The 24,045-nt window shown below is 40.9% G+C and overlaps 1 protein-coding gene across 8 annotated transcripts in view; it reads right to left on the bottom strand.

The window, feature by feature from the left end:
* Nucleotides 1-24,045, bottom strand: part of LOC143347259 (latrophilin Cirl) — a 610,528-nt gene that overhangs the window by 384,597 nt on the left and 201,886 nt on the right. Inside the window, exon 2 of one of the 8 annotated variants that reach the window (XM_076776305.1) lies at nt 17,582-17,631. The exons of the other annotated variants lie outside the window; for them this stretch is intronic. The gene's annotated coding sequence lies outside the window, so the exon portion shown is untranslated. The remainder of the gene's footprint in view (nt 1-17,581; nt 17,632-24,045) is intronic. 8 annotated transcript variants of the gene reach the window in all.

The following is a 24,045-nucleotide window of genomic DNA, read 5'->3' as shown; positions in this document are numbered from 1 at the left end:
ATCTCAACGAATTGAATTAATAATATTTTCTGTAGACAAATTTAAAAAATACTTAAAAACATAATCAAAATATAACTTGCAATGTTCTGTGTAACTTTATATTTGTTTTTGGCCGCTTTTATATTGGTTGTATTTTAAAATGTTCAGAAGTAGATATTTAGCCATTCCATTCGAGTCTTAATGGAATTAAAATCTCCTGATATTCAAATAAATTACGTATAATTCAATTCAAAGCCCCTGAAACCATTCCACCTACATTAAATTCTATTAAGTTCAACACTGCTCCAATCTATTCGGACTGATTAATGAATTTTGCTTCCACAAAAGTGCAACGTTCGATAAACACTCCTCGCGCAAGTTAATTTATTTCACTTAAGGGGTTAATCGATCCAGCTTTCGACGTTGTTTCCTTTCGCTAGATTGGTCAACCCCCTCGAAGTTCTGCTCGAATACTTGGTCCTTTCACTGGGAAGTCCAAGCGGAAATCGACAGTCGGAAAATACGATTGCCAGGATCCAAGGGAAGGAAAGAATTTACTGAACAACGACGCGGCCGCCACTCGTTCCGGGCAGGTTCGGTTCCCGTACATATCAGAAATCGGATGTTATTGCAGCCAACACGGACGAAAACTGCAAAGTGCTGCGCTCGATTATCGAAGTGGAACGTTTCTGGCCCCGGCAGAACACATTTCACGTTTCTTTTCTATCGTCTTTCGCCGCGGTGTGTATCGTGCAATCCCAAATTGTAACGTTCCCTCTCGCCGGAACGAACCGGTTCAGCGAATTAAAGAAACCGTCCATGAAGCTTGCTACCTTTTATTATACAGCGCCTCCAGGAGGAAGTAATTCTTCCAAAGCAAATCGAAAATGTGGAACGAAATTTCTTCTATACGAGACCTTCTCTTCGAACGAATTTGTCGTGAATATTCTAATAAAATTTATTATGCTTGTACTGGCTAATAAAAATATCGTGGAACTAAAATAAAACATTTGTGAGATATTTGAATCAATCTTTCACTTAGTGAATTAATTAAAATTCGAGTGTATCTCGTACTTTATTGTATAGTATTTAATTCCTAAGTTTCTCCATAAAATTATAACATAATAACTGTTTAAATAGTTATTCGATAAATTGTGCCCCAATTGAGTACGTTCGACGAACTGTCAGAATCAATTTTCTCAAATAAAAAAGTTTTATTTCATGTTTCTGGTGTATTTTTCTACGTAAAATCATCAAGTACTGTAGGACCCCCCCGGGGGATGGGCGCGAAAGCGCGGGCACGGGGAGGATACCGGAAGAATGCTTCGAGCGATTCCCGGTATCCTCCCAAAGCGTGCCGAAGGGTCACCGTGGGGTTTTTAGTGGGTAGGTCCCGCGCCTGTCGTTGTACGGGCGCGGGGAATCCCACACACCCCTCCCACCTCTCCCCAAGGAGGTGGGAGGGAGTCTTTCGAAGATTTTCCCCACGACAAAAAAAAAAAAAAAAAAAAAAAAAAAAAAAAAAAAAAAAAAAAAAAAGTACTGTAGGACAATTTATGTGAGAAGACTCTAAACGTGAGTTTCCTTTCACGTGAACCGACGACGTACAGTATTACCTCGTTATATGCATAAATCTGCACTAAATCAAGCCCTTCTACTTGAAATACGACGATCCCCATTTGCTTGCACGAAGGGAGTTAGTTTCTTACGAAGTCGAACACTGAAATTTTGTATCAAGTCATAGACCAAGCTAGTTTCTGATGAAAATATTGTTTGCAGCGCAAATAAACGCAGACGGGGTTGTTCGCGTCCCGCGAAGACATAGGAAAATGATGTGAAATACTTACGAGCGAATGCCGTAAAGCGCTGATAATTTCAAAGAGGGCCACCAAAGAGGGGCAGCGAAGAGAAAAGGAAAAGGAGGGCGGAAAGAAGAACGTGCAACGTACCGAAAGATCGTTCTCACCGTCGATGGCGAATACTTGAAGTTCCAGAGTGGTCGAGCGTGGCACAGCGGCGAGCATCGTCGGGGAAAATAAATAGAATCGAGCAGCCCGCGCGGAAAGAATGGAGGCGAGACAAAGAAACAATTAAACGAACATACGATGCTTCCGTCTCGAGAGATAAAATAATTAAACCCGCTTTCTGTGAGAGCCTCCATCGAACTCTCTTATTTAGACTTCGGGTGCAGTTTTCGCGAGCTCGGATCGATCATAAGAAAAACGGGCTGTAAAGTTGGCCGAATATTACGATCGAAAGTAACCATTTCTTAGGGAATTTATTTCGAGGGAACGGTACGATCGACCAGTTTGGAAATTTTATCATTCGCGTGGCATTCTTTTGCGGCGTAAAACATATTTTTTGTTTGCGACGATTTTGTTAATAAAATTAAGAAAAAGGGAATTCCTTGTTTACACAATTATCACAGTAAGTTATACCGAGTAAAAAAACTAAAATAAATTTTTAATTTTTACCGTATTCAAGATGTGTAATGGACAAAAACTGTATCAACTGTACTTAGTGTGATTTCTACATAAAAATAGAGAAATAAACGGCTGATAATACATCCTTCGTTCGATGGTAATTTCCGGCTATAAAATTTGGAAAAACCGTCTGAAAAATCGAAAGATGGAAGCGAACGTATGAATTGATACAAACGATTGGGCTATCGCGCGGTTACGAGAAATATCGCGGCGTCGGCGAAGAAATGGCACGAAAAGGACGGAGCTAACGATTGTATTATTCGGCCCCTTTTAGAAAATTCTCCCCGATCTTCGTGTTCGGCGTACGCGATCCCGGGGCTTAGGGGCCCTCCACGAAAACGAGGGCTCACTTTTCACTTAAGAACGGGAAGGGTAGGGTCTCTAACTGCTCGGCATTATTCGTTATTACCGCGTGCGTGATGCGCGGAGGGCAAAACGGTATCGTCGATAAATCTCGGGGTTGCGAGAAGAGCCAGCAGATAAAGTCTGGCTGGATATACGAGCCTCGAAAGCGTGCTTCCTCTTTCTCTACCCACGGTGCTCTCGGACTCGGAGGATTCTTCGTCTCCCGTTTCTCTCCTCGGTCCGTGCACACCATCTCACGCCTCTCGCACCCCCGTTGGCTATAAGATTTCCGCCTCGGGACGGCAGCCGCCGGAACAAGACGGCCTATGGAGGTGGCGCGGAAAAAGACGAGCTCTCCGCAAAGAGAAAAAGAGGCGACTTCGGTGACGCGACTAGTCGTTTGCTCCTCCGGTGATGAGAATAACGCGAGTTAAGCCACCTTCGACCTCCCTGTCCCACCTCTGCACGACGTTCCTCGCCTCGCGTGCCTTTGAAAAATGTGCTCCCGTTTCCAGGCCGCGTTCGGTATACTTATTCGCTTCCTATGTGCCGCATTATGCGGCTCGCTTTTCGTTTACCCTCACTACTAGGTTCTGGACGAGCGAATCTGATGTATCACAAACGCGCGTAGATCAATTTTCTGCCCCCGAAATTCGTTTCGATGAACAACAATTTATATACAGGGCGTTCGGCCACCCCTGGGAACAATTTTAATAGGGGATTCTAGAGGCCAAAATAAGACGAAAATCAAGAATACCAATTTGTTGATGAAGGCTTCGTTAAACAGTTATTAACGTTTAAAGTTCCGACCGTACTGAATGTTTTTCTCGAAAGTGCGTAGGATTTCGGGGGTATGTGTATTCACCAAAAATGATTGTAATCGACCCTCGCAACCGAAAATAATTTTTTTAGAACGATTTGAAATTTTTTTTTTTCGTCGAAAAATTTAGGCATCGATGCCTGTCGATTTTTCTTAAAAATTCGTTTTCCATTTTTAGTAATTTTGTTTGACGCCCTACAGAAAAGTTGTCTAATACTTTTTTGTAGGTACCCATGAGCTCTACTTCAGAAAAAAGTTTCATTGAAATATATTCACAATTGTAGAAGTTATGGCTGTTTGAAAATTGGACCATTTTTATGGGGTTTTTCTCATTTTGCGGGGTCAAGGACTAACTTTTCGAATATTTTTGCGATTTGTACATATTCTCTATCAAAATACGCGTAGTTTGCTTTTTTAAACATTAAAATCGTTCAATCCGTTCAGAAGTTATGACGTTTTAAAGATTCACATGAAAATTCGGGCAGACATTTCAGGCCTCAGATTATATTTTCGGTAAGGTATTTTTTTCTCGAAACTGAGTAGGATTTCTGGGGTATATCTGTTGACCAAACATGCTTGCAATTGACCCCTGCAACTAAAAATAATTTTATTAAGACGATTCGAAAGTCTTTTTTTTCACCCAAAACTTTCAGCACTTACTCGAATTTTTTTCTCGAAAGTGGGTAGGATTTCGGAAGTATGTGTAATCACCAAAAATGATTGTAATTGACCCCCGCAATCGAAAATAATTTTTACAGAACGATTTGAAATTTTTGAATTTAATTGTTAACGTTTCAAATTGAGAATTAATTGTTTTACCCCCACAATCAAAAGTCCTGTCAATCATGTATGGAAGAGATGGCAGTCAATGTCAACTTCCAAACAAATAATCGACGGACGACCGAATAATTAAATATCCTTTTTCCACGGTAAACGAGCGATTAAACGAGGAGAATTCGAGGGTCTCGCGAGGGGCAGGAGCTCCAAGAAAATTCGCTCGACTATTCTAGGCGCTAACTCCGTCGAACAGGCGACAACCTCCGGGGTGCTTTCAGCAAAGCCATTCCGGTCGGTGCTATTGGCGTTAAGGATTTCCCCGACGACGATCGTCGTAAATTTCACGCGGACAGAACAGCGGCGTCGGCGGCGAGCGCAGTCTGTTCGGTGTCACTCTCGATTCGAGGGCGGCTTACGCGCCCGGGGGTTGGGTCGGCCAGGTTCGATTAAGCCCGCCGTGCACGAAGTCGATTCTCGTTCGCGTCCGATACGAATAGGTACAGTCGAAACGGGCCACCGAATTCCTAGTTTCCGCGCGATAAATCCTCGGGAACAACGTCTATTTCGCGTTACATCCAATGATTCCGGTTCCCCGGCCTCCGAATATGGCCGCACATGACTAATTACAAAGCTCGAGTTACTATTCTGGTATTGAATTTCTTCGCCGTGTATTATTTTAGAGCAAAATAATTTAAGTTGAATACAACATTCTACAATTCCTTGACACTTCTCAACCTTGTCGACCGTTTTGCATCGGGACCTAAATCTATTGAAAGAAGTCGATTTATTTTAGTAAATAAGATGATTTAAGTGAGCTGCAGAAAGTTTTGAGCGATTCACGTTGCTTTGTTCGGTTCGAGAAACCGAAAGAAGGTTTTTCGTTACTTAGGGAAGACTCCGAGGAAACAGATAAAAGATAACAGTTCTCAGTAATGATTCTGAATTTCGACACTAGCAGATATTTATACGCCTATTGTTTTTTAAATATCTTTCACGCTTCCCGGTTCCAAGGGAGATCCCCCCAGTTGGGATAGGAACGTTCAAGTTACGAATCATTACTGGTAAAAGAAAACGCAAGAAAATGTTTTCAAGGGTGGAGTAGGGTCGACGTAACTCTTCTTACGTCCGATACGATTAGGTATATATAGCGAGACGGGCCACCGAATTCCGGGTTTCCGCGCGATAAATCCTCGGGAACAACGTCTATTTTGCGTTACATCTAATGATTCCGGTTCGCCAGGCTCTGGGGCTCCCTCTTGTTCCACGCGCGACATTAACCCCGGCGACGTTATATGGCGTGTCTGAATGGCAGTAACGATTCCCTTAAAACAATTTATGCGCATTGATTAATAGGATAAAGCTCGGAGTCGTGGCTCGAGGAGGGAACGGCGCGCACGGCCGCGGAGGTGGGGGCGGTCTCGGTGCCACGGGGAGACGATAGGGCGAGATATCGAGTACACGCAGCGCGAAATGCAAGGGACCGTGAAGCCATCAATTTAAATGCGCATTGGCGCCGGATCGGTCGCGGCTTAAATTCGGCAGAACGGAAGGAGGTAACGTTGGCTGACTCAAGGAGACCCAGTATTACCGGGAATACGAAAAGCTTTTAATCCACCTTCCCGACTCTTCGATACGATTAATCCCGCGGAGAAGAGAAAATTTATTACGCCCCGCCCCGTAGATGTATCTCCTCTCAAAACGCTCTTACTCAAATATTTTCTGACGTCTCCTTATTAAAAACGGATTCTGGGCAAAGGGACATCAGACTCCCTCTTTCCCAAACTAAGTAAAACGAACTTTATATTCCACAGTTTCGTTCATTTTGAAATATTTCGTTTGTTGTAAATTATTTTAGTGAACATTTGTTACTACTCAAAAAGGGTCCCATGTAGGAACATATTAATTTGAAATCTCTAATGAAATTAAAAGAGTATCTGTGATTCTGATTTACGAAGAATTGGTCCAATTATTATTTTTATTTCGCTTCGTTTCATGGACTGTTACATTAAATGTTCATGATACTGTGTCATAATATATCTAGTCTCATAATATATCTAGTGCATACAAATTCAAACGAATGGTGTACTACAGAAACAGGAAAACAAATTCGAAAAAGTTACCCAATTTAAAAGATATCCAAAGAGTTGTGTCTGAGATACACGTGGCCAAAATAATCTAAGAAAAATTGACTTTTATAGATTTGATATTAATCTTCGTCAAATCGGTGACAAATTAAAAAGTTGTTTTTGAGTCTTTAGTGAATAGCTCGATCGTCCATATACAAGTCGCAGTCAATGTGCTAATTTATAAACTGACACTCGTCTTCGATCGGACTTCAAGTAGGTCCCAGGGGCGTCTAATTCGCCTTTCCGCTACCGAGATCCGTATTTTCGAAAACAATGATCCGCAGTATTGCGGTTACGCGGCGGAGAGCGCGATACACTCGATACGCGGTAACCGGGGAAAACCAGTAATATGTACACGGCACGGTTCCGTGAACACACACGAGTTGTGGGGGCGTATGAAAGCTCCGAAAAGCAGAACTGCATTACGGCCAGCAACGGCGGCAGCGCAGTTGCATTAACTCCTCTCACACGTTCATGCTCTCGCAAACACTCAACGATCGATTTTACCGGGCCTTTTTTCGCTCGCGATCCGCTCAGCCCGTCGAATTCTTCCTTTCAAACCATCTAGCGACGCGTTTCGAGTTTCTAACCCATTTGTGCCTTTTTGCTCTATACATTGTCTTTAAAAAATATTCACGAGGAGGTACGACATCGTCAAACTAATTCAAACATTGGAATACGTACTTTGTACGAGGTTTCGTGGTTTAACTTAAGGCATAAATAGGGCATAAATCAACTTATTCCTCCCTTCGAAACAATATAATTGCATCCATTGCACAATTTCACCCCGCTTCACGCTTTTCACGGAAGAAAATACCACAATCCCCACCAGAAATCTGTTTTGTTCAATTCGACGCGGAGGAAAATTTGTCCAAGCTTGGAGAACGTTTATTCCGCTTCCGGACTTCAAGATCGTATCGTGTTTTAATCAACCCCTCATTCCTGAAGCCGTTCGCTAACAGGGGAAGTCTTCTAATTGCTTACGAATGCAAATTATTTAAAATCGAACCGCTAAGAATCGTAATCAATTCTCTATAATCTAATTTATTTTTTTGAAAGACAATGACAAAACGTTAATAACGGGATTTTTAATAAAAGTCTTTCAATTAAAGAAATCGTATAGTGGCTATGTTATTTTCTTCACAATGGCGCACAGTAGCGAGAAGATGAAATTTTATTTTGAAAATATAGGTGTACAAGGGCACGTGACTTCAGAATTACACGGTGCTATGGGCAAAAACATAAATAAACGACAGAGAGCAATATGTTTCTTCGGCACGATTGAACGATTATTTATGGAGTAAATGGAAAGAAAATTCGCCCTGCGTTTGATATAGAGGGTTGTATTTGACTATCGTAGCTGAAGACATATGGGTTATGGTAATCGTCGTATGAATAATCGCACAATAAATGTCACTGACTACTTTACTTGACTAATGGTATAGTGGTAAGTCTACAACATGAAAGACACCCTAACGTCGCAATATTAAATTGAAAATGTATTTGCATATCACTATCTGTAATAGCATGTACTACAATCCACTGTTATACCTAGGAATAATAATTTACTTGCATCTATTCTACAATTCTCGACTTGTAATGTCTCATATAATAATTTAAAAATTGACAAAATAGAAGATGTCTCGAGTAACTCGTCGTTGCAGACTTAATCCAAATTACCTATCCGGAAGAAATATACAAATGTCGTAAGATGAACATCGTTCCGGGGTTGGCATGTTCTTCTTCTAGCAGCTTAGCTTGTATAGTGTTTTGAATGTTTGTACGCTTTACTGGCTCTAAAGAGAATTCCCCAAGTTGAGAGAAATGGAAATGTTCAACTTACGAATCACATGTAAAATTTATATTACGAATTACATTTAGTTCACTAACGTGTGTCGTATTCTTCAATATTATTTTAAACGAAACTACATAGTTTTATCGCTATACCGTAATAGTGGACGACCTAAAATGTAGAAAATCGAATTCTCGACCACTTCAAGTATTTCCGTTGCTTTCGACGAACAGAAGAAACATCAAAGTCATTTTATCTCCATACTCCAAAGACATAAATATCTTTTTTAAGGAGCCTACATATTTCTATCGTTACTCGCGAGATCGATCGACCTCCACCCGTCAAAAGAACCAATTGCTGAATCAAAACAGACGGAGTAATTCAAATCTTTCAAGGAATCTAAAAACTCGAGGGTCTAAACGATGTCCTGGACGTTCACTGGGGGTGCAAACAAAGAAAGAAAACGATCAACCGGTTTCGATAAAGCGCATAAAGCGCAGCGTTTCGTGTCTCGCGCCTCTAATGAAACAGTCTTATCCCCCCGCGTGTTCCTTCCTCGTTCAGCACCCTTGTTACTCGTCGAGGGAGCGACGTTAGATCGGAGATAAGATACGGACAGAAACGCGCGTATCGAATCGTGTCGAACAAATAATTCGGCGAAGTTGTTTCGAGCCACAAAGAGAACGGGCTGGAGAGAAAAAGGGTTGACGAACCCGGAGGAAAGGGACACGAAAGAAGAGAGCGTATGCTGCCCGTCGAGAGCGTAGCAGGGTTATTAATTTTCGGGGCAGTGCCACTGGCGTGACAAAACCATCTGGTGTAATGGGCTTTAGCCGAAGCCGATTACACGCTGCAAGAGAAAAATAGAGACGCGGTGGAAGAGATTCGCGAAGATCGTTCGCCCCGAATGTTGGAAAAATTTCGAGCTCGCCACGCCGACGATCGTAATCTGCTCCGGGTGAAAACCTGTCATTAAACGCGCAACATTGAACGAGATAACCTCGACGGGTTGAAAACCGCGCCAATTTTCGTTCGATGGGAACACGATTGTCCTTACAAGATTACAAAGTAGCTCACCGGAGAATTTCCTTTTTGCTCCCGGGGAATGGAATGCTCCCAGTAGCGTACTAAAAGTCTCCGGCACCTGGCTACGCTCTCCTTCATTAAAAGAATGCACGAATTCTGAGGCAAACACAATAATAGTAACATAAATTTCAAATAATCTTCAGTACGGAAAAGAGTAATCATTACGTTAATTCCAAGTTAATTTTTGCAGAAGGACCGTGATCAATGACTCAAAGTGAAACTAGATTTGTCAGTTTAGTATACAAAATTCCTCAATTTCAATTTGGAAAAACTCAGATGCGACGAAGCCTTTTTAATAAATCATTTTCGGATATAAGTTTGCAAAACCCATTTTCGTCTATTTGACCCCAGTAACACGTAGTATAAGTTTGGTCTTAATCGTTTTAGATACCCTGTATTTTTTATTAGTTTTGCCGAATCTCTTTCTGAATTTTGCCAACTTGCGTGACCCCTTTTGATTTTTTCATGGTACGCCACTGATTGCAGGCATTCTGATTCGAAGAGTAGCAGGATCTGGGTATGAAGAAGTCCAAAGGACTCGCATTCGAAGGTATCAGGGCGATTATGACGCCTTGAGATGCGACTCGTATTCCAGCGATTCGATCGACGGGTAATTCGTGCCCGTAGCTGCAGTCCGCGGAGTTGCGGTTTCGATTTGTAACTGGCAAATGGAATCACGCATCTTCGGTGGCGTCCGGGCCCGTAATCGAGGCCCAGGCTCGGGGGAAACGCCGGGGCCCGAGTTCCAAGTCTGCCAGAATCGACGCTCCTTGCATCCTGTCCACGCGAATCGTCCAAAAGAAACAGGAAGCCGCGTAATCAAATCAATTTCGCGCCCGCGGTACGGGAGCCTTCTTGCCACCGATCGATCGATATCTCGTACTTTTTCATTTTTAACGACGTCGTTTCCCCCCGAAGAGGAAATGGGAGGGAACTTATCGAGGAACGAACAAAGGGAAGTTTTGTCTTTTTTTGTTCCAACCGATTCCACGCTTATCGTTGAAATCGCCTTGCGGGACGAGAGAAGGCAATGCATTGCGCGGTTAGTTATTCATAGAATACATCCGATTCGAGAGGTTTGCAGTTTTATGCAGCCGAAATGGTTAACATTATTTTTTAAATTCAAGTCTCTCGAATGAACTTCGAATTACGAGTGAAATTCGTAATTCTATCTTATAGAAAAAACAAAGGATTAATTTCTAAACGGTTAATTGTCAAAGATGGTTAACGTTGCATCAACAAAAATTAATATTAGGGTGAAGTCTGTCGGCATAAATACATATTCTATTTACTTTCGAAGTTTAATTTAAAAATTTCAATTATGGAATAAAATATTACGAACAGATACAAATCTAACTGTTTGACTTTAGAGCCATCGAGGCTTCGAGATTATTATAATTTGAATTTCTAATTTCGAATAATATTCAAAAGAATTCGTTCACCTAACGATCACTAATTATCTCAGATCCTTCGATTTAGGGGACGCAAGTGTCGGTTTCGTTCAGCGAGGCCAAACCGGCGGAGAAAGTGGACGATCGTCCGAACGCAGAGCGTACTTTTCATAAATTACTATCGAAGAGAACAAGTTTCTTGACCTAATAAATATTCAATGGACTTCTCTAGATTATTCGCCGGCTTCTTGCTCCGTAATGGTGTCGTGATTGACATGTAAATCATAAAATACCTTTTTTCCTTTCATCGTGGGACACCATTAAGTTGCGCAGCACCCTTGGGGCAGCCGTCGACGACGCCGACCGCGCAATAAACGTCCTGACTACGAGATATAAATAATCATCGATACGACGACAGACCGCTCGTAATTAACCGGACTTCTGATGTACTGAAAACCGTAAAATATGGAAATTTATGCTCCGGGAAAAGGGCATAAACTGATTCGGAAAAATGCAACGGAGAATGGTCAAGCATATGGTCAGGTTTTTACTATGTCCGTGCTCGCGACACCTGCGAGGATAAAGCTTCCTTTTCACTGGGGACGAGATTCTTACGCTTATGGGACACTGGTACGTTATCAGAAAATTTTGTTCAATCCAACATTTAATCTCTGGTCGCATAAATATCGATTGACCCATTTATTCAAAACTTTATGTAATAATAAAGCGAGTAATTACGATATGAAATATATTCAGATTCTGTTTAAAATTCAATCGTCGTTGTTGTCGGTACAAAAATTTTGACTGAAAGATATTAATAATAATTTATGAAAAAAGAAACGTAATATACAAAATGAAGTGCAGATCTCTCCTGTGAAACGTAATTTATATCGTACGCAATTTTATTTTAGTTGTATTCTTGTATCCAATATTAGTTAAAATTCTCAGGAAAAATCTTTCTTTGAGAAACAATGCCTTTTTCATAATATCGTATGACTCGATTGGTTATCAACTATCAAATGTTCCATGCAAACGAGCTCTGGGTGCTCTAACGGAGTGACAGCGCCCGCTCAAGAAACAGAGACGAAACTTGTAAATTTCGTTTTTCCTCGGCGCGAAATCACGAGGACTAAGTAAGAGGAAGCAAGGAGGAGCACCGGGGGGAAAGGAAAGGAGATGGAAAGCAGAGGCCGGAAAACGCGAAGTAACCAGGGACCACCGACCACTTTGCGTAATTACCAGCTACCCGTCCAGGACCGTACTATTTAATCGGGCTAAAGTGCAGGCCCAATCTCTCTTCCTCTCGCTCTCTATCCTCCTCCCTGTTCTCTGTCTCTGTCACACTTTTGCTCCACGCTTTCCTCTCCTCTCCGCGGCTCGCACAATCTTCGTTGATGCAGCACGCGTGCAGCGCTCCGAAAAAAGGCAGGAAGGTCGAAAAGCGCCGTAGCGAAAGGGCGGCGCCCGGTGCTCAGAGCAAAGAGGGGGATGCTCAAATATTTGAGCGAGAAAATGATATTTCCCCATTTAGCGATTTGCACGGTCCGGGACGACGGGGTTGCCCCTTGGCAGAAGGGGATTTTTTTCGAGCGTTTCGGGAAACATTTTTTCTTTTGGTCGACCGACTCCAGTCGTGCCTCTTTTCACCGTCCCTTTCACGCGACGCTGCACTACGAACCAACCACGAACCGAGAAAGAAACCGCGATTCACCTACGACCTACGAGACCTCCGCGGGGGCTCTTGTAAATGAAAGTCGTTGGAACCGGTGATTGCATTTGCCTGGAAATTTCTCCTGTTTCTTGATATTCTCCGAATGTATTTTTTAGCATTTGAACGTTCCGAGATATTTCGATACCCTGAAGATTTTACGTATTCTTTAAAATTGCGACGATCGTGGAAAAATAATTATTTGCGAGGAAAATAAGGGTACAACTGCCGCGATTTAATTTCGGATTACGGAAATTTCTCATAACCAATCGCTGAAATATTTAAAAATTAAAATACGTTCCCATATAAAATTTAATATCTCACTTTTACATTATTCATAAATTATTTAAAACCAAAAGTAACCTAGTACACTTTACTATTCTACCAGCGACGACCACCTTTTCCAACGATATTAAAATTCGCGACTGGCTAGCTAAAACTCGCACGAAAATTGTTTTCTCGCAAAAAGGGGGGAGGGGATGGAAGGACCTCGAGAATTCCATAGAGACGGGATTTTGGAGCACAATCGGCGAAAATGGGCGCAGCGATTCCGCGGAAGGGGGGAACGAAAGAAATTTCGGTCCAGAGGACTTTGAAGATTCGAGAGATAGTTCGTAATTGATCCCCCGGCCCGGAAGCAATTTCCCTATTGGACGTTCGTCGATTACTCGGTGGGTGGTGGGCGGGGGCGAAAAGCGGTCTCGCGACGTTTTCTACTCGCGAAGAAAAATCCGTCCGAGAAGAAAGACTCGGAAGAAGACCGAATGACGCAGCAACGGTGAAGTAACTGGGTTTTCCGGTCTGCCCGGAGAGATTAAAACTGCAATTACGAGAAGAATAGCTCGCGGAGAAACGGCCATTGAACGCGGACCCGTGAAATTAAAATAATTTCGCGCCGGTCGGACAGCGGCCCGTTTGTTCGTTCTTTTCGCTCGATGTCTTTTCCGTTCATCAGTTTCTTTCTTCGTTGATCCGGCGTCTCCGTTGTTTCTGGGGCGCCGCGACCACCGTCTACGAGTACGTCTCGCCAAAATTCTCGCGGAGCTTCCTTCCCCGTCGCGAGACAACGAGTTCGAGGTTACTTCTCCCCGGGTTCTCTCCTTTATTTTCGCGCCGCGCCGTGTCGTGTCTTCATTGCATTTTCATGTCTTCGGGTGTTCCGCTTCTCGCCCAGCGCCCTCATATTTATGCAACGATCCTCGCCGTGAACCACAATCCTAGATTTTATACGCCGTAATTGTTCGCGAACACGAAGCGAGCCACGGTTCGATTGTTCGGAGACTGCGGCGACGACGCGCATTCGCTGCTCGAATTCGTTGGCAAAAATGATTCGATTCCATTCCTCCTGGAGAATTATGTATTTACAAAAAATTTCAATTTATTTTATCTTGCGAATCATCAAGCTTTACGCGTTAAAAGTGTGCTTGGACGCGTTTGTTAGTGGGGAGTATTTCACGCCTGGAGTCTTTAGATCGCATTTTAAAATTGGAAGGATCTTAATAGCGATCTAGAATGGTGATTAAAATGGAAGTTTTATGTTTATGTTGGCAATATATTATTTTTAGAGAAATTGTAAACTAATCTATAATAAATTTATTTTTAAGATTATCGAATGCTTGAAATATTTCAGTACTATGGGTCTATTTCGACCTAAATAACACTTATATTTCACTCATTCTTTTCCCCCATTCTCCAAAACGTTAATATTTCTGGTATTATGCACTCTGTGACTGTTTATATTTCATTGGTATTTTAAGAGGAAGGGTCCAATAATGTATATGTATATCCTCTTAATAAAACTCAAAAATATTTAGGACAAAATTAGAATCATTGTGTCTTCTAACAAGTGGGTAAAACAAATATTCTATATTATTTAGTTAGAAGTCTAAACATATAAGTATTGTAAAATGTAAGATATGGTTCCAAAAGACCTATTTTAACGATAGCCGTGCAAGTATTAAGACATTTTGAGCAAAATTCGAAATTTGCGCCGTGGAAAATAGAAATTGACAAGAATGTGGGTTAATTTCCCCCGACAGATAATCGTCCCGCGAACGGGGGAAAAAGGAACCAGGAAATGGGGCTGAAAGTTCAGCACAGTGAGTCGGAATTCATTTCCAGATGTCTGGAGCACTTCATATGTTTTCATTTTACTGTACACACTGCTCTCGTTCGCTGAATCAAACGAGACCAGCACGGACGACGTCGAAGAGCTAATATTCCAATAGAAAATCGTAAAAAGATTTGAAATATCCAACAGGTGTAACAAATATTACTTAAATAAAACTTTATAGATTTCTGTACCTAATATTCAAACCCACGTAAGAATTTACCAAATGACCATTTATTTGTTAACAATTTACGGTAATGATATGAAAGCTGCATTTCAATGCAACTGACCACACAACGGACGTAAAAATATGTGCAACGAATCTAGCGTTAAAATTGTTCTATTTCGGAGCCACTGAGTCTACAATAAACTAGTCTTCCACTAGAAATTAAGTCCTCCCTCTATCGACTTTTCATCCCCCCTTTTTCTGCCTCCTCTCGATCGTTGAGCGATTATCGTTCAGAATTGGCAAAAATTTTCGTAAAATTTCCGAGGAAAGTAAGGTTTCTTGGCCGACGAGCTTCAATTTTTCGCATCGCCCGGCAAAATTCGCGGAGTCCTGGGCCACGGGGTACGGAGGGGATGATAAATTCGAGTTCACGGTTCCCGCATTCCCTTTTTCTCGCGGTCGTGCGGGGAGAGGATCCTCTCGCTTCTCTGTCATCGGCGAAGCCTTCATCGCATTTTCATGTCGCCGCGTGCTCCGGTTCCTCGCGCACTTCCCTCATATTTATGCAACGGCTGCACGGCCGGACACGGATCTCGCCAGGGAAACGTTTTCCGCGCTCGTTTTTCTCGGGGGCGAAAAACGCTCGCAGTCGCCCTCGTTCAAAGGCGAGGCTTTCCCGTTTACGCGTCCGGCCTTAGTTTAAAATTCACGCGCTAAAAAAAAAGGGGGTAAAGGACCACTCGTTGCTCCCGTTCCACCCCTACGCGTCTCCTCTCTTTCTGTCGCGAGTTTCGAGCGGACCACGCGTGTCATTGTCCGCGTCGAGACGCAACTAATCGCGGGGAGGGAAAGCCTCGGTTGTTTTTGTCCACGTCCACGATAACGCATCGGCCAACTTGGAAAATTCGCCTCGATTGATCGAAAATATACGCAGCTATTTTATTTTAACCCTCTGCGAGACGAACCATTTTTATTTTTCGATGAGAATGATGTAACAGAGTGTTAATAAACGTTCTCGATCCTTAACATTTGTGTCCTCTTGTTAAAATAGAAAATAAAATATCAAAAAGAAATTTCCTGAGAAAAGAGAATATTAATTTTTGAAATATTTTATTGCAACATTTGTGAAAAATGGTAATGAGATATAAACCAGATTTTAATTAGGTTACAGTTGATATATAAAACTATGTTCGACATTTGTAAAACATATGAAAAGTACATTGAATAAACACGAGAATTCTAGAAACTAGTATATGAGAAAATATAATGATATTTTTACGGCTGAGATAGAGAACAGTGCTCATAGATAAACAATATATAATACAGAAATACGCGCAGAACAAAACAGAATTGATACTCGGACTTATAATTTAATTATAATTTGTAATCCTGATTTTACGTTTTCACTTTTACATTCTACTGAGGTATTAGAAGGGAATATTGTGAATTCTGTTCGTGAATTCTGCGGATGGCTGGAGTCGTGAGAAGTGGTTTCTCTAGTTGCCTGTTGGACGACAGCTTTATCGGGTGCACATGTTTACGATAGAAGCATGACGAATCGGCTATCTCCGACCGAGGCACGTACCCTTAAAGGCACTTTCCCTGCTTTAGGGCGTGCTCTTGGAAGTGCGTTAAGCGGTTTGGTTAACAGTCCGTTTCAAATGAACGTGCGCTGCAATCCGTGTTGTTTGGGGGACGCGTACGTTTTAAATGGGAGAAGTTTCGAATGTTTCTTAAGACCGCAATATGGACAAACACAACTGAAACGTTGCAAAACACCAAACCCTTTCTCACTATTCAATTTATGCTAATTATTAAAACATTATACAAGACATACAGAGTATTCGGCCACCCCTGGGAAAAATTTTAATGGGGAATTCTAGAGGCCAAAATAAGATGAAAATCAAGAATACCAATTTGTTGATGAAGGCTTCGTTAAACAGTTATTAACGTTTAAAGTTCCAACCATACTGAATTTTTTTCTCGAAAATGCGCAAGATTTCGGGGTATGTCTATTTACCAAAAATGATTGTAATCAACCCCCGCAACCGAAAATAATTTTTCCAGAACGATTTGAAATTTTTGAATTTAATTGTTAATAATATTTTAACGAAGCATCCATCAACAAATTGGAATTTTTGATTTTCGTCTTATTTTGGCCTCTAGATTCCTCTATTAAAATTTTTCCTAGTAGTGGCCGAACACCCTGTATATAATCAGTCAATTTAAGCTACCAAAATATAATATTTGTTTGAAGGGTTCCTCGGTATTAAGCCAATGTTATAAAGAAATGTTTGTTATAAATATTATAACAGTCAGACGAAATATGTTCTTCAAAATAATTAATACATTTTGTCATTATTTATGAAATTTATGCAAATTTGTTTTAAAAAAAAAAGGGAACAAAAGAGAAAGCAGAACACAGAAATTAGGATGCTGTAAAAAAAGTTAAAACAATAATAATTTGCAAGAAAGGAACAATTTGTTAATATTGATAATGAACCTAACTCTATATTTTATAATATTTCTTAATTTCGTATAACACGAATTCGCTCAACAGAGAATTTCTTAGGTATCAAATTATTTATCGTGTTATACAAGGAGTATTATTATATTTTGATGGTTTCTTTTGACTTATTACACACGTCATATAATTAGAAATTTTGATGTCAATTAGTCTTTATATTACGTTACATTCTTTGCTCTAAATATTCTAGTAACTTGATCGCACGAAGGGTGGATTTTATATGGACGTAAAGAGCTAACTTTAATTACGTGAGAATAAATTTATTTACCTCAACGTTTTGGCCGTTGATTGCAGACCTCTTCAGGAGAAATATAAATTCTAGAAAAGAGAAAATAATCTGCGATAATGTAACGTTCGAAATTATACAATAAAAATTATCTTAAATACTAAAGTAAAAGAAAGGATAATACAATTTGAAGATAAATTCGGTTTGATACTATTTTTGTTTTCAAACGACGATTTCTAAAGTTTGCTCGAAAAATGAGCTTTCTTTTTAACGGATAAAATGTTCAAAAAAATTGTTCAATTTCCTTGTAAAAGAATACATTTATAATCTTAATTTCTTATTTTAAAAAATTGTAGCATTTTCGACATTTTTAAAGCTAATGCTGTCTCTTCTAAAATTATTTATAAATCTGGACACCCTCACTTTCCTTATCAGGGGAACCTCTAATCGTTCCTCAGCCCCGGGCCACAGAAACCATAATCCAACCCTGATCACAAGTTATATTTTTGCTTAAAGAACATAAAATATCACACTTCTACTATCAGATTCACATTAAATTATGTGCATACATAATATAAAGGAAAATGCAAAATTATTTAATGTTTAAAATTTATGTATGCGCAAGTGTAAGCGGGCGAGCGTGAGTTGCCTTGGTTGCCGTGCAACGTCGGCTACGAAAAGTAAAAAGAAATTAGAACGGAATTGATCGTAAGAAAAAGAAGACACGTGATTTAATTTAACACCTTATTCCATGATGTCACTGAATGGGAACCTGAGAAAAAAATAATCTCCGTGCAAAGTTCGCTGAGAAAATCTTCCAAGATTAACGCATGGATATTTTCTTAAAAGGACCATCCACTAAACTTGCAGTAGCAACCACTCATTTTTCAGTTTAAGTTCACGGATGTATAAATAACACAGAAATAATTTTTTTCTAGAATATTTTAACTGTAGAATACAATTCGTGAAATATTGCAATGACTCCCTCTAGAGTTTGATTTCAGTTTAGTTTCATAAATTGTTCTCCAGTGTCTAGATAACCATAAAATTACGATACACTGATAAAATAATATTGTAGAAATAGTGCACATCCAAAAACAATAAAATTCGATGACGATAAAAATTCAGAAAATTCTTATTTCGCTATTATAACTAATAATGCGCTAAAAGAAATTTTCCTGAATTTCCAAAACACATGGGATGGTAATTTAATTTTAAGTTTCTGTCATATAATAACTCACTTGGTTCTTTCAGGTGTAAAACGTAGTCTAAAAATTTAGCTCGTATCTTTCAAAGTTGCCACTGGTTCGTTTTGACCTGTTAAATCATCAATCATCGAATGTCGCGTTTTAGAAATGTGCTTCGATCGAATTCAGCCCTATACGAGTTTTAGGATTCCCTGAAACGCAACAGAATCGAACCAGGCAGCGTCGGAACGCATCGAAACTAGATTTCCCTCGTATTCGAAACGTATCGGTTCAGAACAGGGATGAAGGAAGGTAACATAATCTCGATCGTCAGCTACCGTATGAAACTCAATCACGTTTTTTAGCGTCTTCGTCGAGGATCGTTTATTACCGCGGTGCTCGTAATATTCCGTGGAAACGAGCAACTTATTCGAGGGAGCTCATACATCCGCGCGTGGAATACCCGGCGAGCACTCGTACGAATTCCCTGCTATCAAATATCATTCAAAAATTGCCCGAAGGAATTCGATATTCGTGAAATGGCGGGAGATGGCCATGACGGACCACGCTCGACCGAAGCCACACCGAGGGCAGCGGCAGTTATTTGCGACTGACAGCTGTGGGCACACGTACTCGGGTCAGGAAACCCTACGAACCGATCTCCGTTTGGGAATTTATTAACTCTTCGCAACGCAAGAATCTGAGCAGCCACCGGACGCCTTTCGTCGGGACAAATTTTATTCATGAATAACGAATAAAAATTTTAGATTCGTTCGTAAACTGGATTTCACTCGTTCCTCTAGACGCCAATGGTAAAAAGTGAACTCTAATTTACGGACGAATCTACAGTTTTTATTTGTCACTTGTGAACAAAGTTTGCTAAAGCCCCGGAGGGTAGAACTTCAGTTTCTTTGCTAATTTACATGTTAAATTTAATTGTATATTATTCTTTGTTCAATTTTTCAACGAATTTATATAATATACATATATGTTCAAGTCTTTAAAAATAAAAAGTACTGACTAGAACACAAAATTATAAATAAAATAAAAGCGACTCAAAAACTGCGAATTCTATTTACATTAAAATCCTTGTCTTTTCAGTGTATAAAACCCTTATAACATAAGATTATTATTTGTAGAAAATAAAATACTCATCCACCCTAATGAAAGCCGCATCATTTAAGAGTTAATAATGAAAAATATTTTTAGTACCGCCAAAATAATCATCTCTTCGTTAAAAATAAACACCTAGCCCCAATAAAGCTGCCCCATTTAAGGGTTAAAAATGAAAAATATTCGTTCCGACGTTAAAATAACCGCCCTTTTACAAAAAAATTTAGTCCAACTCCGACAGAAAGACACGAGACGAGAAGGAACTGTCCCCGGGATCGAAGAATCCGACTCTTCGATTTTTCTACCGTTTGGTTTTCCTTTTCTTTTAAAGCGTCTCTCTCGCTGTTCCATCGGTTTGCGTCGTTCACGGTTCCCGGTCGTTGAATAGATTAAACGAATACACGTCTGTAAGCCGGCGTAACGTCGCTCCGTGGATTCGAACGTGAATTTCAACCGTGAAAATATGCTCGCGCTCTTTGTACAGACCCCGAGACGCGGAGGCAGGATAATCCGCCGAAACGAACAAACTCGTTTCCAACCGCTTCTTGCGACCGTAGAGACCACTCGACATAATGCTAGATTATGGTTAGAGGTTGGGCTACTCCTCCTCTCGCCACCGTCGCTTCTTCTGCTCGTTCCCGCGTCGACTCGACTTCGTTTCGCTTTTATACGCTCCGGGGTGCGCGAACCAGCTCGTCGTCGTCGTTCTTGGATACTCCAGTACCGAGACACTTTATACGTCAATTACGTGGCTCGCGAGTTTTCCGACTGCCGGCGGGAAATCGTGATTCACGGACCGAAACAACGATGCAGACGCGGAATTGACGAGCTTTATGGAGAACGACGGATCCGTCCCGTGAATGCACGAGAGGAATATGGCGACGAGTGGTTCGATGGAACGTTTGAGAGCGACGGGATATGCATTTTAAGCCTTACGACGCGACGGTTCGCTGCAGACAAGAGTAACCAATTGCTGGGATCGTCCCTGTATCCGTACGGGAGATGAAGCGACCGATACGCGTCGAATCAATGGTTATTAATTGTCGATACTGAGTCTAGACACGCTTAGGAGCCAATAGCCGCGTTCAATGGACGTGCTTCATTTCGAGAAAAATTCTATGAAGCGCTTTAACCCTTTTCGTAACGAGATTATAAGGTTCGATATGCCGTGTGCGGGGATCTAATAGTCACGTTTTCATGGGCGTTTTTCGCACACATTGCATCGATCGAAAAAGGTATATCGATGTGTCTCTATTCGTCTAACACTGTTCAGGAACTGAATATTACCTTGAGTAACTAATTTAAGCAAACTCTAACTCTCCGTGCACGAGTTGTGCAAATGGCGGCGCGCGATCAGCTGACCGGACATCAAAATGGCGCGTACCTGGACGCAAACTTCACCATATCTCGAGAATGAAGACTCGGTTTGCAAAATTGCAAAGAACTTTTCGATTTCTTATTCAATCCGGGATTTGTATTCCTCGTTTCGTCCCATAATTTCGAAATATCCTACGAGGTACGAACGGAAATAGCTGAAACAAACTATGGAAAATGTTTGGATCCCGTAAAGGATTAAAGACCGAGCTCGTCCGTTCTATTAAAATCGTTGAGCTATTCCAGAAGCAGTGCAGAAAATAATCAGGCATCCGACATCGAAGTCGGGAGCAAAAGACTTTGCGTTGCGAAACACGCGCATAGTTCGAGCGTGGCCCAGCGAAGATGGGAATGGTTCGTATTCGGAAGAGCAAGTAATTTGCGATGGAAAGATCAAAGACTCGCGGGCCGAAGTTTCGCGGTACCATCGAAGCGATGGAAAATATTTCGGGGAGCGGTCGGGGCAGCGTTTGAGGGCCGCGGGTGAAAATGAAAAACCACCCCCTCCCCCTTTCTCTCTCCTCCTGCACCCGTTCCACACGTGGTGTGCTCGGACCGACGGAGCAACGGTGCGTCAAAATTGATTTTCGAGCGAGTGCGCCGCGTTGACCTCTGGGTTCATTAAGCACGGCCGCGCCTCGCGTTTCGAATTAATTATACATTCGATTGTCGCTGGTTCGGTCCGCGAACGCCGCAAGATAATGCGCCTTCGCAGTTGCGCTTTTACGCCGATTTCCCAAAATCATCGGGAACCATGGAAGGGACCAACGATTCTTAATCCTTTGAAACTTTCAAATAAATAGGAAAGGAAAATAGTAAAAAAGACATGAAAACAAGATTTATTTTTCTGTTGGAGGATTAAGAATCTATAGATGAAAATTATAGATTCTACTTCCTATGTTTCCTATCCTTGTAAAATTTGTCGAAGTAGTGTATCATACCAGTCCATGAGTGTCTTAGAAACACCATATTAGGATAAGAGACGCGATGAATTACTATATAAAGAGGATCATGACACATGGAAACTTCTGCAAGGAACTGTGTACAAAGAATGTCCCTCAAAGAAATCCATCGTTTGGCCTCGTAAATTTTAAGATAATAAAGTTGTTAGTCATTTATTAATGTACATAATTGTGCCCTAAAAAGATCAACAATTATGCAACTTTTATACATTTACTTCTTTCCTTAATATTGAGATTTCAAACAGTACAATTTGTTCAGTTCTTGGTTAAGACATTGACTTTCAGATCATTATTAAATATGATCTTGATCAGATGCAAACAAAGATAGCGAGAAAATCTAGGAACTTAGGAGTTAATAGAACACGAGGATCTAAGAAAGTCCAATAATAGCTAGGAGTTGAATAATGTATATCTTACAAGAAAACCAAGAAGTCGAGACATTAAATTGTATATGACTGTATCATCCTCTACTAAATTACGTGGATGTAAAACGATCCTGAGTTTGCATGGAGCACGTTGCTGAAAGGAAGACGGCGTAAGACCTCGTCGAAACTAGGATTACTTTACATCCACGTAATTTGGTAGAGTATGATATAGTTACAGCCAATCTAATTTCTTGATTTCTTGGTCTGCGTGCATGACAAAGGTTTTATTCGACCTCGGTTATTTATATTCACGTCCAGTGAACATGTTTTCCATCCTCATGCTCTATTAATTTACATTGAAAAACTATTAGAAAGAACAGAAAGTAAACGTATCTGGAATTAATCAAATAATATTAAATTATTTTTAGCTATCATGAATAATTTTTTTAAATGAAAAATATTTTTCTGAAATCATATTATCCTCGAAAGATTGCAATATACTATAGATCTTATCGCGTGGCAATTTTTAACACGAACGGATATAGTTGGTTATCAAGATGTAGATGCGAAACAAGATTATCAGTAAATCCAAGGAACACCTAATCATCCAAGAGGCCATAATAAAGCGTGTACACAAGGTGTTCGCATTTATCGCGATCGCTACACATGTCACCGTTTATTGTAATGATAGGAGCAGCTGTTAGAAGTGTTTGTTTTGATGTCAGACTGTAACGTTGTGTCAGTAATAATATACACCCCCAATTTAACGAAAGTTGACACAAATGTGGAGCACTGAAATACACGAGTCACGAATCTTTGACTATTGACATTCATAATCTATCCATTCTCTACTTTATAATTCTTGTACTTTTATTTTATCTTTGATCGACCATAAATCTATTAGCAAATTTCAGTGGTTTAATAAAAAGTTAAACTCAGAATATCATATCACGTATCGTTTGTTAAAATTTTAATTACAAAATTCGAATAAATCGCCGTACGTTCGTGTTGCTGATTATCTGTAATTCAAATAAAAATTCGCGCGAGCCTTCTGGTTGAACGCGAGTGCGGGACGTTTTATCATCCTCCGATCCCGAACTTATCCTCGCGGCGCTTCCCACGCACTCGGAGACACGCCATATATAAACCTTAGCCCCGTGCGTAGAGAGACCAGCATCGCTGGGGAAAAAAACTGAGCATCTTTAACGACGTTCGACGTACAGACGCAAAAAGAGCATCGAAGAACGACGCAGGGCGCATACTTCCGCGATCGCGTGTATCCATTAATCCGCAAAGGTAGCGCTTCACGGTAGTTAAGCGTCGTGATACGCGCGATACTTCCAATTATTAATAGTTGACCGTGCACATCGGTACTGGTTCTCCTTATCCCGAACGAGGCGCGAGATTTCCGCACGGTCTCGGCTCGCCAGGCTTCCGAGCGACTCGCATCGCGTACACACGCATACCCGAGCCATTAATTACATACAACTCATTAGGAGAGCAAC

Source organism: Colletes latitarsis, chromosome 10 (assembly GCF_051014445.1).
Source record: "Colletes latitarsis isolate SP2378_abdomen chromosome 10, iyColLati1, whole genome shotgun sequence".
NCBI lineage: Eukaryota > Metazoa > Arthropoda > Insecta > Hymenoptera > Colletidae > Colletes > Colletes latitarsis.
Note: the sequence above shows the minus strand (reverse complement) of the source record. Positions and strands in the feature narration are given on the sequence as shown.